The 11,974-nt window shown below is 38.3% G+C and overlaps 2 pseudogenes across 1 annotated transcript; both read left to right on the forward strand.

Moving 5' to 3' along the window:
* Positions 1 to 672: 672 nt before the first annotated feature.
* On the forward strand, positions 673 to 3,861 carry LOC116532212 (annotated as a pseudogene). Its single transcript, XR_004260768.1, has one exon. The product of XR_004260768.1 is annotated as a moesin pseudogene (transcript).
* Positions 3,170 to 10,583, forward strand: LOC116532298 (annotated as a pseudogene).
* Positions 10,584 to 11,974: the final 1,391 nt, after the last annotated feature.

Raw genomic sequence — 11,974 nt, forward strand, 5'->3', positions numbered from 1 at the left:
TCACAAATTGACAACCTAATGTCACACTTCAAGGAAGTAGAAAAAAGAAACCCACAAAACTAGCAGAACAAAAGAAATAACAAAGATCAGAGTACAACTAAATGAAATAGAAACACAAAAAAATCTATGAAATAAAAAATTGCCTCTTTGAAAAGATAAACAAAATTAGTAAACCATTAACTAGACTAACCAAGAAGGGAGAAGATTCAAATAAACTCAATTAGAAATGAAAATTAAGATAAACACCACAGAATATGAAAGATCATTTGAGACTTCTATGAGCACTTTATGCATACAAACTAGAAAATGTAGAGAAAATGAATAAATTCCTTGGAATATACAGCCCACTTAGATTAAATCAGGAAGAAATAGAAACCTTGAATATACCAATAACAATCAGTGCAATTAAATCAGTAATAAAAAAATTGCCAAAAAAAATTTTCAGGACCAGATAGATTCACAGCTGAATTCCACTATACATTCAAAGAAGAATTGGTATCAATTCTACTAAAACTATTAGAAAAGATTGAGAAAGGGGAAATAATTTGTAATTCAGTCTATGAAGCAATATCACACTCTGATACCAAAACTAGGAAAACAGTCTTTCCTGGGTGGGGTTTGTGAAGTCGTGGCCTGTTAGCAGGAAGCCGAACAGTTGCCCCGATGCTACTGAGGACCCAATCTGAGTCCCTGGCCACCTGAATCTGAGCCGTGTGTACTGCGTGCTCAGCACTGCCTGACAGTCCTAGCTAAACTTCACTAACTCCCCTGCCTTTGCTGCCACCATGCCCAAAATGATCAATGTGCGTGTGACCACCATGGATGCAGAGCTGGAGTTTGCCATCCATCCCAACACCACTGGCAAGAAGCTATTTGACCAGGTGGTGAAAACTATTGGCTTGAGGGAAGTTTGATTTTTTGGTCTGCAGTATCAGGACACGAAAGGTTTCTCCACCTGGCTGAAACTCAATAATGTGACTGCCCAGGATATGCGGAAGGAAAGCCCCCTGCTCTTTAAGTTCCATGCCAAGTTCTACACTGAGGATGTGTCCAAGGACTTGATCCAGGACATCACTCAGCCCCTGTTCTTTCTGCAAGTGAAAGATGTCATTCTCAATGATATGTACTGCCCACCTGAGACTGCTGTGCTGCTGGCTTTATATGCTGTCCAGTCTAAGTATGCTGACTTCAATAAGGAGGTGCATACATCTGGCTACCTGGCTGGAGAAAAGTTGCTGCTGCAGAGATTCTTGGAACAGCACAAACTCAACAGAGACCAGTGGGAGGAGCCGATCCATGTGTGGCATGAGGAACACTGCGGCATTCTCAGGGAGGTTGTTGTCCTGGAATATCTGAAGATTGCTCAAGATCTGGAGATGTATGATGTGAACTATTTCAGCATCAAGAACAAGCAAGGCTCAGAGCTGTGGCTGGGGGTGGATGCCTTGGATCTCAACATCTATGAGCAGAATGACAGGCTGACTCCCAAGATAAGCTTCCCTTGGAGTGAAATCAGGAACATTTTTCAATGATAAGAAATTTGTCATCAAGCCCATTGACAAAAAAGCCCTGGACTTCGTCTTCTATGCTCCTGGCTGCAGATTAACAAGCAAATCTTGGCCTTGAGCATGGGGAACCATGAACTGTACATGCACCATTGCAAGCTGACACCACTGAGGTGCAGCAGATGAAGGCACAGGCCCGGGAGGAGAAGCACCAGAAGCAGATGGAGCGTGCTATGCTGGAAAAATGAGAAGAAGAAGTGTGAAATAGCAGAAAAAGAGAAAGAGAAGATTGAATGGAAGAAGGAGGAGCTAATGGAGAACCTGAAGCAGATTGAGGAACAGACTAAGAAGGCTCAGCAAGAACTGGAAGAATAGACCCATAGGGCTCTGGAAGTTGAGCAGGAATGGAAGTGTGCCCAGAGTGAGGCTGAAAAGCTGGCCAAGGATCATCAAGAAGCTGAAGAGGTCAAGCAGACCTTGCTGCAAGCCTCCCAGGAGCAGAAAAAGACTCAAGCACAGCCGGTCTTGGAAATGGCAGAGCTGACAGCTCAAATCTCCCAGCTGGAGATGGCCCAACAGAAGAAGGAGAGTGAGGCTGTGGAGTGGTAGCAGAAGGCCTATATAGTACAGGAAGACTTGGAGAAGACCCATGCTGAGCTAAAGATGGCCACGAGTACACCTCATGTGGCAGAGTCTGCTGAGAATGAGCTGGATGAGCAGGATGAGAATGGGGCAGAGGCTAGTGATGACCTACGGGCTGATGCTATGGCCAAGGACTGCAGTGAGGAGGAATGTATCACTGAGGTGGAGAAGAATGAGCATGCAGAAGCACCTGAAGGCCCTCACTTCAGAGCTGGCCAATGCCCGAGATGAGTCCAAGAAGACTGCCAAGGACATGATCCATGCTGAGAATATGCAACTGGGCTGAAACAAATACAAGACCCTGTGCCAGATCCGGCAGGGCAACACTAAGCAGCACATTGATGAATTTGAGTCCATGTAATGGGCACCCAGCCTCTAGGGACTCCTCCTCCCTTTTTCCTTGCCCCTGCACTCTTACACCTAACTTACCTAACTCATGATGTGCTGGAGCCACTAACTAGAGCAGCCCCAAAGTCATGCCAAGCGTTTAGTGTAGCCATGGGACCAAACCTAGCCTCTCAGCCCCCACCCACTTCCCTGAGCAAATGAATGGCTCACTATGTTGCCAATGGAACCTCCTTTCTCTTCTCTGTTCCATTTAATCTATCTTGCTAGAATATCCCACTTCCCCAGCCCAGAGGTACTTTCCATTTGATTTTGCAAACACCCTTACACTTACTGTTGCCCCATGGAAGTCAAGTATGGAGTAGGTTGGAAGCTTGCTCCCCTCCCCTCCCCTGCCACTGCCTTCTTCTTCAGTGTCTTGAGATTTACAGGGTTGGAATATTACAGGGTTTAGGGAATGAGACAGGACCTTGGCTACCTGCTCTAGGATGTCAACTGACCTAGAATTTGGCCTCCCAATGTCTATCCCTTTTAGAGTTATTTGGATATTGTAATGATTGGAGGATAAAGAGATGTTTAGTCACTTTTGTTTCTAAGTCCCAGATTGGGCCTGTTAAATACTCATCCTCAATAAGTCTTGTCATTGACTTTAGGGACTCAGTTTCTCCCCAGGGTGGATGGGGGAAACAGTGCCTTCAAGAGGCTTCACCAAACGTACTAGAAGGGTATTCACCATTCTATTCTGGCAAGGCTGAGTAGAAGATCCTACCCCAATTTCTTAAAGGAGTATAACCCTGTCTAAAGTGAACTCTATGGGCAGAGCTACCCCTTACTTATTATTTCAGATCTGTGGTCACTTTGTGGGATCTGTCCCTCCCAGCTTCAGTACCCAAATCCTCTTCAGCTAGAACAGTAGGGATGAGTACCCAAAAGCCCAGCCAGCCCCATCAGGACTCTTGTGAAAAGAGAGGATATGTTCACACCTGGCTTCAGTATTTTCCCTGCCAGGGGTTTTAGGTCACTTCCCCTCTCAGAGCTACTTGGGCCACAGCTCCTGCTCCAAAGCCATTCTGGCCTTGGCATCTAGAGCTTGATGCCAGTAGGCTCAACTAGGGAGTATGTGGAAGAAGCTGAGTATAGTGAGAAGCCTGTGCCCCTGATTCCAGTTTATTCAGCTCTCTAATGTGCCCCAAATCCCCTTCTCATCACTCCCCTCCAAAGTGGTGACTGGGCCCTGCCTCTGTTTGACAAACCTCTAACCCAGGTCTTGACACCAGATGTTCTGCCTCTTGGAGGTGTAAACCAGAGAGCTGCTGGGGATTCTGGCCTAGTCCCTTCCACACCCACACCCCTGCTCTCAACCCAGGAGCATCCACCTCCTTCTCTGTCTCATGTGTGCTCTTCCTCTTTCGACAGTGTTATGTATTCCAGTGATATATAAATATTGATTTCTGCCGTCCTTGTTAATGCACCATTAGAAGATATTAGTCCTGGAGCAGGATCATTTTGGCCTTATTCTTTTATCACTCCCGTACCTGGAAAGCATATATTATATTACAAAATGACATTTTGCCAAAAACATTAATATAAGAAGCTTTCAGTATTAGTGATGTCATCTGTCACTATAGGTCATACAATCCATTTTTAAAGTACTTCTTATTTGTTTTTATTGTTCCTGTCCCCAAGGGTTTATCCTGTTCCACCATGTAGTGTCCCTAGCTTAGAGCCTCCCTCAATTCCCCCTGCCCACCACCATCACTCTGTGCCTGGCCTTGTGGAGTCTTGTGTGCATTGCTGTGAATTATATTGACATTCACCTGGTGATATGCCCTATATTGGCTAAATTCAAACCAGGAATTGTGGGGCAATCTATTAAGAGCCGACTTAAGATCAGTAACTTACCTTTAGGGAGGCTGGGAAGAAAGGTTAGGTTTTGTATTCAGAGTTTTTTTGTGTACTTTTTGAGTTTTTTAAAAATTGTTTTTGGAGGAGTTTATGCTCAATCCATGTTCTATTTCAATGCCAATAGAATGTAGGAAGACTTCAAAAATTTAAAAAAAAAGGGAAAACATATAACAAAAATTGGAAACTACAGCTCAATATTCTGATGATCATAACACACTAGCACAACAAAACACTAGCAAACTGAATCCAACAGCATATCAAAAAGATAATACACCACAATCAAGTGGATTTCATCCCAGGCATGCAGGGATGTTTTAACATATGAAAGTCAAAAATATGATAAATTACATAAATGGAATTATAAACAAAAAATGTATTATTTATTTTTTTTAAATTTATTTTATTGCATTTTAGGTTTGGGGTACATGTGAAGAACATGCAAGATTGTTGCATAGGTACACACATGGCAGTGTGATTTGCTGCCTTCCTCCCCATCACTTATATCTGGCATTTCTCCCCATGCTATCTCTCCCCAACTCCCCACCCCCTACTGTCCCTCCCCTATTTCCCCCCAACAGACCCAAGTGTGTAGTGCTCCCCTCCCTGTGTCCATGTGTTCTCATTGTTCAACACCCACCTATGAGTGAGAACATGCAGTGTTTGATCTGTTCTTGTGTCAGTTTGCTGAGAATGATGCTTTCCAGGTTCATCCATGTCCCTACAAAGGACACAACCTCATCGTTCAAAAAACATATTATTATCTCAATGGATGCAGCAAAAGTATTTGATAATATCCAGCATTCTTTTATAAAAAACACATTCAACCAACATAGAGGGGACATAACTCAAAATAACAAAAGCATATGAAAAATCCACAGACCAACAATCTTGCATGTTCTTCACATGTACCCCAAAACCTAAAATGGAATAAAAAACAAAAAAGAAAAAGAAAAAAATTATAATGTTTTATGAAAAACACTGATCAGAGGGGATAACACATTTCTTACGGCCCACTACTCTGTTTGGAAATTATAGTGCACGTGTTTAACAATGTGAGTTAAACTCAGATACCACTTATTTATCAACTATTATGTGATGGACGTGATAATCAGTGCCAATGGTTCAATGGTCACTTTTTAGATCAGAGAAAATGAAATCAAAAGCCACTCTCTTTTCATTGCTAGTAATACACTTCAAATTTAAAAGTAATTTTGTAAACTTGAATTTCCATTGTCATGTTTGTTTCATTCTCCCACATGATTTGAATAAATTTTGGTCAATGCTGAAAAAAACAAACAAACAAACAAACCACAGACAACACCATATAAGGAAAAGTTGAAAGCATTCTCCCTTAGAAGTGGAACAAGACAAGCATGCTCGCACTCAGTACTTCTATTCCACATGGGACTGGAAGTCCTGGCCAGAGCAATCAGGTGAGAAAGAAAGAGAGAAGGAAAGAAAAGGAAGGAAGGAAGGAAGGAAGAAAGGAAGGAGAAAGAAAGAAAGAAAGAAAGAAAGAAAGAAAGAAAGAAAGAAAGAAAGAAAGAAGAAAGAAAGAAAGAAAGAAAGAAAGAAAGAAAGAAAGAAGAAAGAAAGAAAGAAGAAAGAAAGAAAGAAAGAAAGAAGAAAGAAAGAAAGAAAGAGAGAGAGAGACAGGAAAGGAAGGAAGGAAGGAGGGAAGAAAGTAAGAAAGTAAAAGAAAGAAAGAAAGAAAGAAAAGAAAGAAAGAAAGAAAGACAGGGAATGAAATTGGAAGAGAGGAAGTCAAATCACTGGCCAATGATATGATTGTATACCTTAAAATTCCTCCAAAAAAATTCTAGATTGAATAAATGAGTTCAGTAAAGTGTCAGGTTACAAATCGATATATAGAAATTAGTAGTACTGCTATACACCACCACCAACAAAGTTGAGAATCAAATCAAGAACTCAATTCTTTTTCCAATAGTTGCAAAAAAAAATACTTAGGAATATACTTAACCAAGGAGGTAAAATATCTCTATAATAACTATAAGACACTGCTGAAAGAAATCATAGATGACACAAACAAATAGAAACACATCTCATGCTCATGGATTAGAAGAATCAATATCATGAAAATGATCATACTGCCCAAAGCAATCTACAGATTCAATGTAATTTCTATTAAAATACCAACATATTTTCTCACAGAATTAGAAAAAAGCAATCCCAAAGTTTGTACGGAACCATAGAAGTTCCTAAACAGCAAAAGTAAACCTGAGCAAAAAGAACTAATTTCGAGGCATCACATTACCTGACTTCAAATTACATTGCAAGGCTATAGTTATCAAAACAGCATGGTACTGGTATAAAAGTTGATACATAGACTAGTGTAACAGACTATATAAGCCAGAAATAAAACCAAATACTTACAAGCATGATCTTCAATGAAGCATACAAAAGCATAAATTGGGGAAAAGACACCTCACCTAATAAATGGTGCTGAGAAAACTGGATTTTCACATGTAGAAGAATGAATCTGGATCCTTATCTCTCATCTTACCAAATAAATAAATAAACTCAAGTTGTATCAAAGATTAAAATCTAAGACCTGAAACAATAGAATTTCCAGAAGAAAACCTAGGAAAAACTATTCTGGACATTGACCTAGGCAAGGAATTTATGACTAAGGCCCCAAAAGCAAGTGCAAAAATAACTAACTAACTAACTAAATAAATAAATAAGTAAATAAATAAATGGGACCCAATTAAACTAAAAATCTGCACAGCAAAAGAAATAATCAGTAGACTAGATGAACAACTCACAGAGAGGGAGAAAATATTTGCAAACTATACATCTGACAAGGGAATAATATTCAAAATCTACAAGAAACACAAACAAATCATAAGTAATTTATAGATTCAGTGCTATCCTCATCAAGCTACCACTGATTTTCTTCACAGAATTGGAAAAAAAAACACCTCAAACTTTATATAGAACCAAAAAAGATCCTGCATAGCCAAGACAATCATAAGCAAAAAAACAAAACAAAAACAAAGCTGGAGGCATCACACTACCTGATTTCAAACTATGCTACAAGGCTACAGTAACTGAAACAACATGGTATTGGTACCAAAACAGAGATATAGACCATGGAACATAACAGAGGCCTCAGAAGTGACACCACACATCTATAACCATCTGATCTTTGACAAACCTGACAAAAATAAGCAATGGGGAAACTAATAATAAATGGTGTTGGGAAAATTGGCTAGCCATATGCAGAAAGCTGAAACTGGATCCCTTCCTTACACCTTATACAAAAATTAACTCCAGATGGATTAACGATTTAAACATAAGACCTAACACCATGAACGCTGTGGAAGAAAACCTAGGCAAAACCATTCAGGATATAGGTATGGGCAACGACTTAGTGACTAAAACACCAAAAGCAATGGTAACAAAAGCCAAAGTACACAAATGGGATCTAATTAAACTAAAGGGCTTCTGCACAGCAAAAGAAACTATCATTAAAGGGAATAGGCAATCAACAGAATGGGAGAAATTTTTTGCACTCTACCCATCTGACAAAGCGCTAATATCCAGAATCTGTGAAGAACTTAAAAAACATTACAAAAATTAAAAAATGAGCAAAGGATATGAACAGACACTACTCAAAAGAAGACATTTATGCAGCCAACAAACATATGAAAAAAAAAGAAAACTCATCATCACTGATCATTAGAGAAATGCAAATCAAAACCACATCGAGATACCATCTCATACTAGTTAGAATGGTGATAATTAAAAAATCAGGAGACAAATAGAAATACCATTTGACCCAGCAGTCCCATTACTGAGAATATGCCCAAAGGATTATAAATCATTCTATTATAAAGACACAGACACATATATGTTTCTTGCAGCACTGTTCACAATAGCAAAGACTTGGAACAAACCCAGATGCCCATCAATGATAGACTGGATTAAGAAAACGTGGCACATAAAGACCATGGAATACTATGCAGCCATAAAAAAGGATCAGTTCATGTCCTTTGCAGGGACATAGGTGAAGCTGAAAACCATTTTCAACAAACTGACACAAGAACAGAAAACCAAACACCGCATGTTCTCACTCATAAGTGGGTGTTGAACAATGAGAACACATTGACAAGGAAAGGAGCATCACACACTGGAGCCTGTTGGTGGGTGGGGGTGTGAGGGGAGAAATAGCAGGGAGTGGGGGGCTAGGGGAGGGATAGCATTAGGCGAAATACCTAATGTAGATGACGGGGTGATGGATGCAGCAAACCACCATGGCACATGTATACCTACATAACAAACCTGCATATTTTGCACATGTACCCTAGAACTTAAAATATAATTTTAAAAAAAGATTTTTGAGAAACCACAAAAAGGCAATGGGAAGGTTGATAAACTATTCTTTTAATTTACTGGTACAATTTATGTCTCTAAAATAAAACATGTTTGCTGGAAAAAAGAAAGTGGCCAAATGACATTAATAGGCATTTCTCAAAAGAAGATATACAAATGGCCAATGAACATATGAAAGAATGCTCAACATCACTAATCATCAGGGTGATGCAAATTAAAACCACAGTGAGATACCACCTTACCCCAGCATGAATGGCCATTATGTAAAAAGTTTCAAATCAACAGATGTTGGTGTGAATGTTGGTGTGAATGTGGTGGAAAGGGAATACTTATACACTGCTGGTGGGACTGTAAACTAGTACAACTTCTATGGAAGACATTGTGGAGATTCCTTAAATAACTAAAGGTAGATCTACTGTTCAATACAGCAATCCCATTACTCAGAGGAAAAAAAAATGCTGTTATACCAAAAAGACAACTGCACACACGTTTACTGTAGCACAATTCACAATTACAGAGATATGGAACCAACTTAAGTGCCCATTGACCAATGAGCGGATAAAGAAAATGTGATATATATACAATATGGAATACTACTCAAAAAAAAATAAATAAAGTATGTTGGATGGAGGTGTAGGCCATTATTCTAAGTTAGGTGACTCAGGAATGGAAAATCAAATACTGTATATTCTCACTTATAAGAGGGAGCTAAACTATGCATATGTAAAGGCAAACAGAGTGGTATAATGTACTATGGAGACTTAGAAGGTGGAGGTTTAGAGGTGGATGCGGAATAAAAAACTACATATTGAATACAGTGTACACTTGTACACTACTCTGGTGATGGTGGACTTAAATCTCAGACTTCACTATTGTACAATTCATTCATGCAACCAAAAACCACTTGTAACCCAAAAGCTATGAAGGTTTTTTAATGTTTAAAAATAAATATGTACATACGTAACAAAAAAACTGACAATTAATTGTAGAATCTCTGCCTTGCTCCTGCTGCAACTGCCACACAGAGACTGCTGAGCCCTAGTTCATCTTCCACCACCCACTCCAGACACAGAACATCCAGTCGTGGATAAATATGAGCTGGTTCAGAAGCCCAAAGTGGTAAAGGAAGCTGAGCAATATGATGACTTGGCAGCCTGCATGAAGTCTACCACTGAGCAAGGAGCTGAATTATCCAATGAGGAGAAGAATCTTCTTTCAGTTACTTATAAAATTGTTGAAGGGGTCCATAGGTCATCTTGGAGGGTCTTTTAAGTATTAAAAAATGATGGAAGGTGCTGAAAAAAAGAAAACAAAACAGTTTTGAAGCAGTTGCTTCAAGAGTACAGAGATAAAATTGAGACTGAGCTAAGAGATATCTGCAATAAAGTTCTATCTCTTTTGGAAATGTACTTGATCCCCAGTGCTTCACAGAGAGCAAAGTCTCCTATTTGAAAATAAAAGGACACTACTATTGTTATGTAGCTGAGGTTTCTGCTGGTAATGACAAGAACGAGATTGTGGCTCAGTCACAGCAAGCATACAGAAAAGCTTTTGAAATCAGCAAAAAGGAAAATGCAACCAACACATCCTACCAGATGGGGCCTGGCCCCTAATTTTTCTGTATTCTATTATGAGATTCTGAACTCCCCAGAGTAAGCCTGCTGTCTTACAAAGACAGCTTTTGATTAAGCCATTGTTGAATTTGATGGATTTAGTGCAGAGCCATACAAAGACTGCACACTAGTATTGCAACTACTGAGAAACAGCTTGACATTGTGGGCATCAGATACCCAAAGAGATGAAGTCGAAGCAAGAGAAGGAGAAAATTAACCAGTCTTCCAAATTTTGTCAGCTTCATTCTAAAATTTACACAGTAGACCATTTTTTATTCATGCTGCCCCACAAGTAGTTTTCTTCTTTACAATTTATGACAATTTTTTAATTAAAAAATGTTACTTTTATTTGAATTCCGGTATTTACCATGTGGCTTTTATGTTTAATGTTAGGGGAGTAGAGCCAGTGAATACTTAGGGAGTTATCTGTTTTAATCTTGAGGTAGACAATATACGGATGTGGAATTTTTATACAAGTTATACATGTTTGGCATGGTACTTTTTGTATATTGTGGTTTAACAAGGTAAATGTAAAACTGCTTCCATGTCTAAGCAAATAAAACTGCCTACATATCCATTTGTCCTGGTGGGAAATCAAAGGGATAATTGGTTTCAGTTACAGCTGTAGTGATTTTGAATACTTTAAGGTTTGAATCACTTACAAGGCTATAATAGAAACAGGTATACCATGGATATCACATGTTGAACCATGTATATCTGTGACATGCTCAACCTCAATGCGCAAATCTTTGACTAGAGCTGGAGAAGTGTTTCTTTCAACAAAGTTGTGACTCAATTTACTCTGGAGAAGGGCAGAAAAGTTTCATATTCTAATATTTGTCAACTTATCTGCTGTTTGCATTTATTATTTTTTGCTGCACTCATTTTATTTGTATTTAAATGTTTTAGGCAACATAAGACCAAATGTAAAATTAAAGATGCAGTAAAAGCAAATTGTTTGATATCTATTACTATACACACACACACACACACACACACACACACTTTAATGTGACATATGTATTACATTAAAATGTGTATATATGTATATATAAATGTACATATGTATATATACAAGAATATATGTATGTATATATATACATACTTTAATGTAATAAAGTGTGTATTACATTACTAATACATATATATAGTAATGTGTATACATACACACATTAAAATGTGTATATATACTATATATACTTTATATTACTATATACACTTTATAGATAGATATATAGCACAGCAGCAAAACAAAAATTCCCTTGTATTTTAGATAATAGCTAGCTTTGTTTAATATCTTATAAAATTTTCATGATCAATTCGTGTTTAGTTGTTAAGAATACATATACTGTTTGTGTAAGTATAATAAAAGTATTATGAGTAGACATTTCAACTATGGTTTCTATGTAAATTAGTCTTTTGGTTCTGAAACTTCTCTAAAAGAAATTGTGTATGTTTACAAATTTATTTCTTATTCTTTCTTGGCAGCTAATGGGCTTTTACCAAATTTAAACACAAAGATTATTAAAACAAAAATATTATTAACATAACTACTGTTTTGAACAATTTTCCATGTTCTCTTCTCTTTCTCCCATCCTGAAAAAAATG

The sequence above is a fragment of the Sapajus apella genome, unplaced genomic scaffold (assembly GCF_009761245.1).
Source record: "Sapajus apella isolate SASKATOON/1434 unplaced genomic scaffold, GSC_monkey_1.0 scaffold75, whole genome shotgun sequence".
NCBI classification, from domain to species: domain Eukaryota; kingdom Metazoa; phylum Chordata; class Mammalia; order Primates; family Cebidae; genus Sapajus; species Sapajus apella.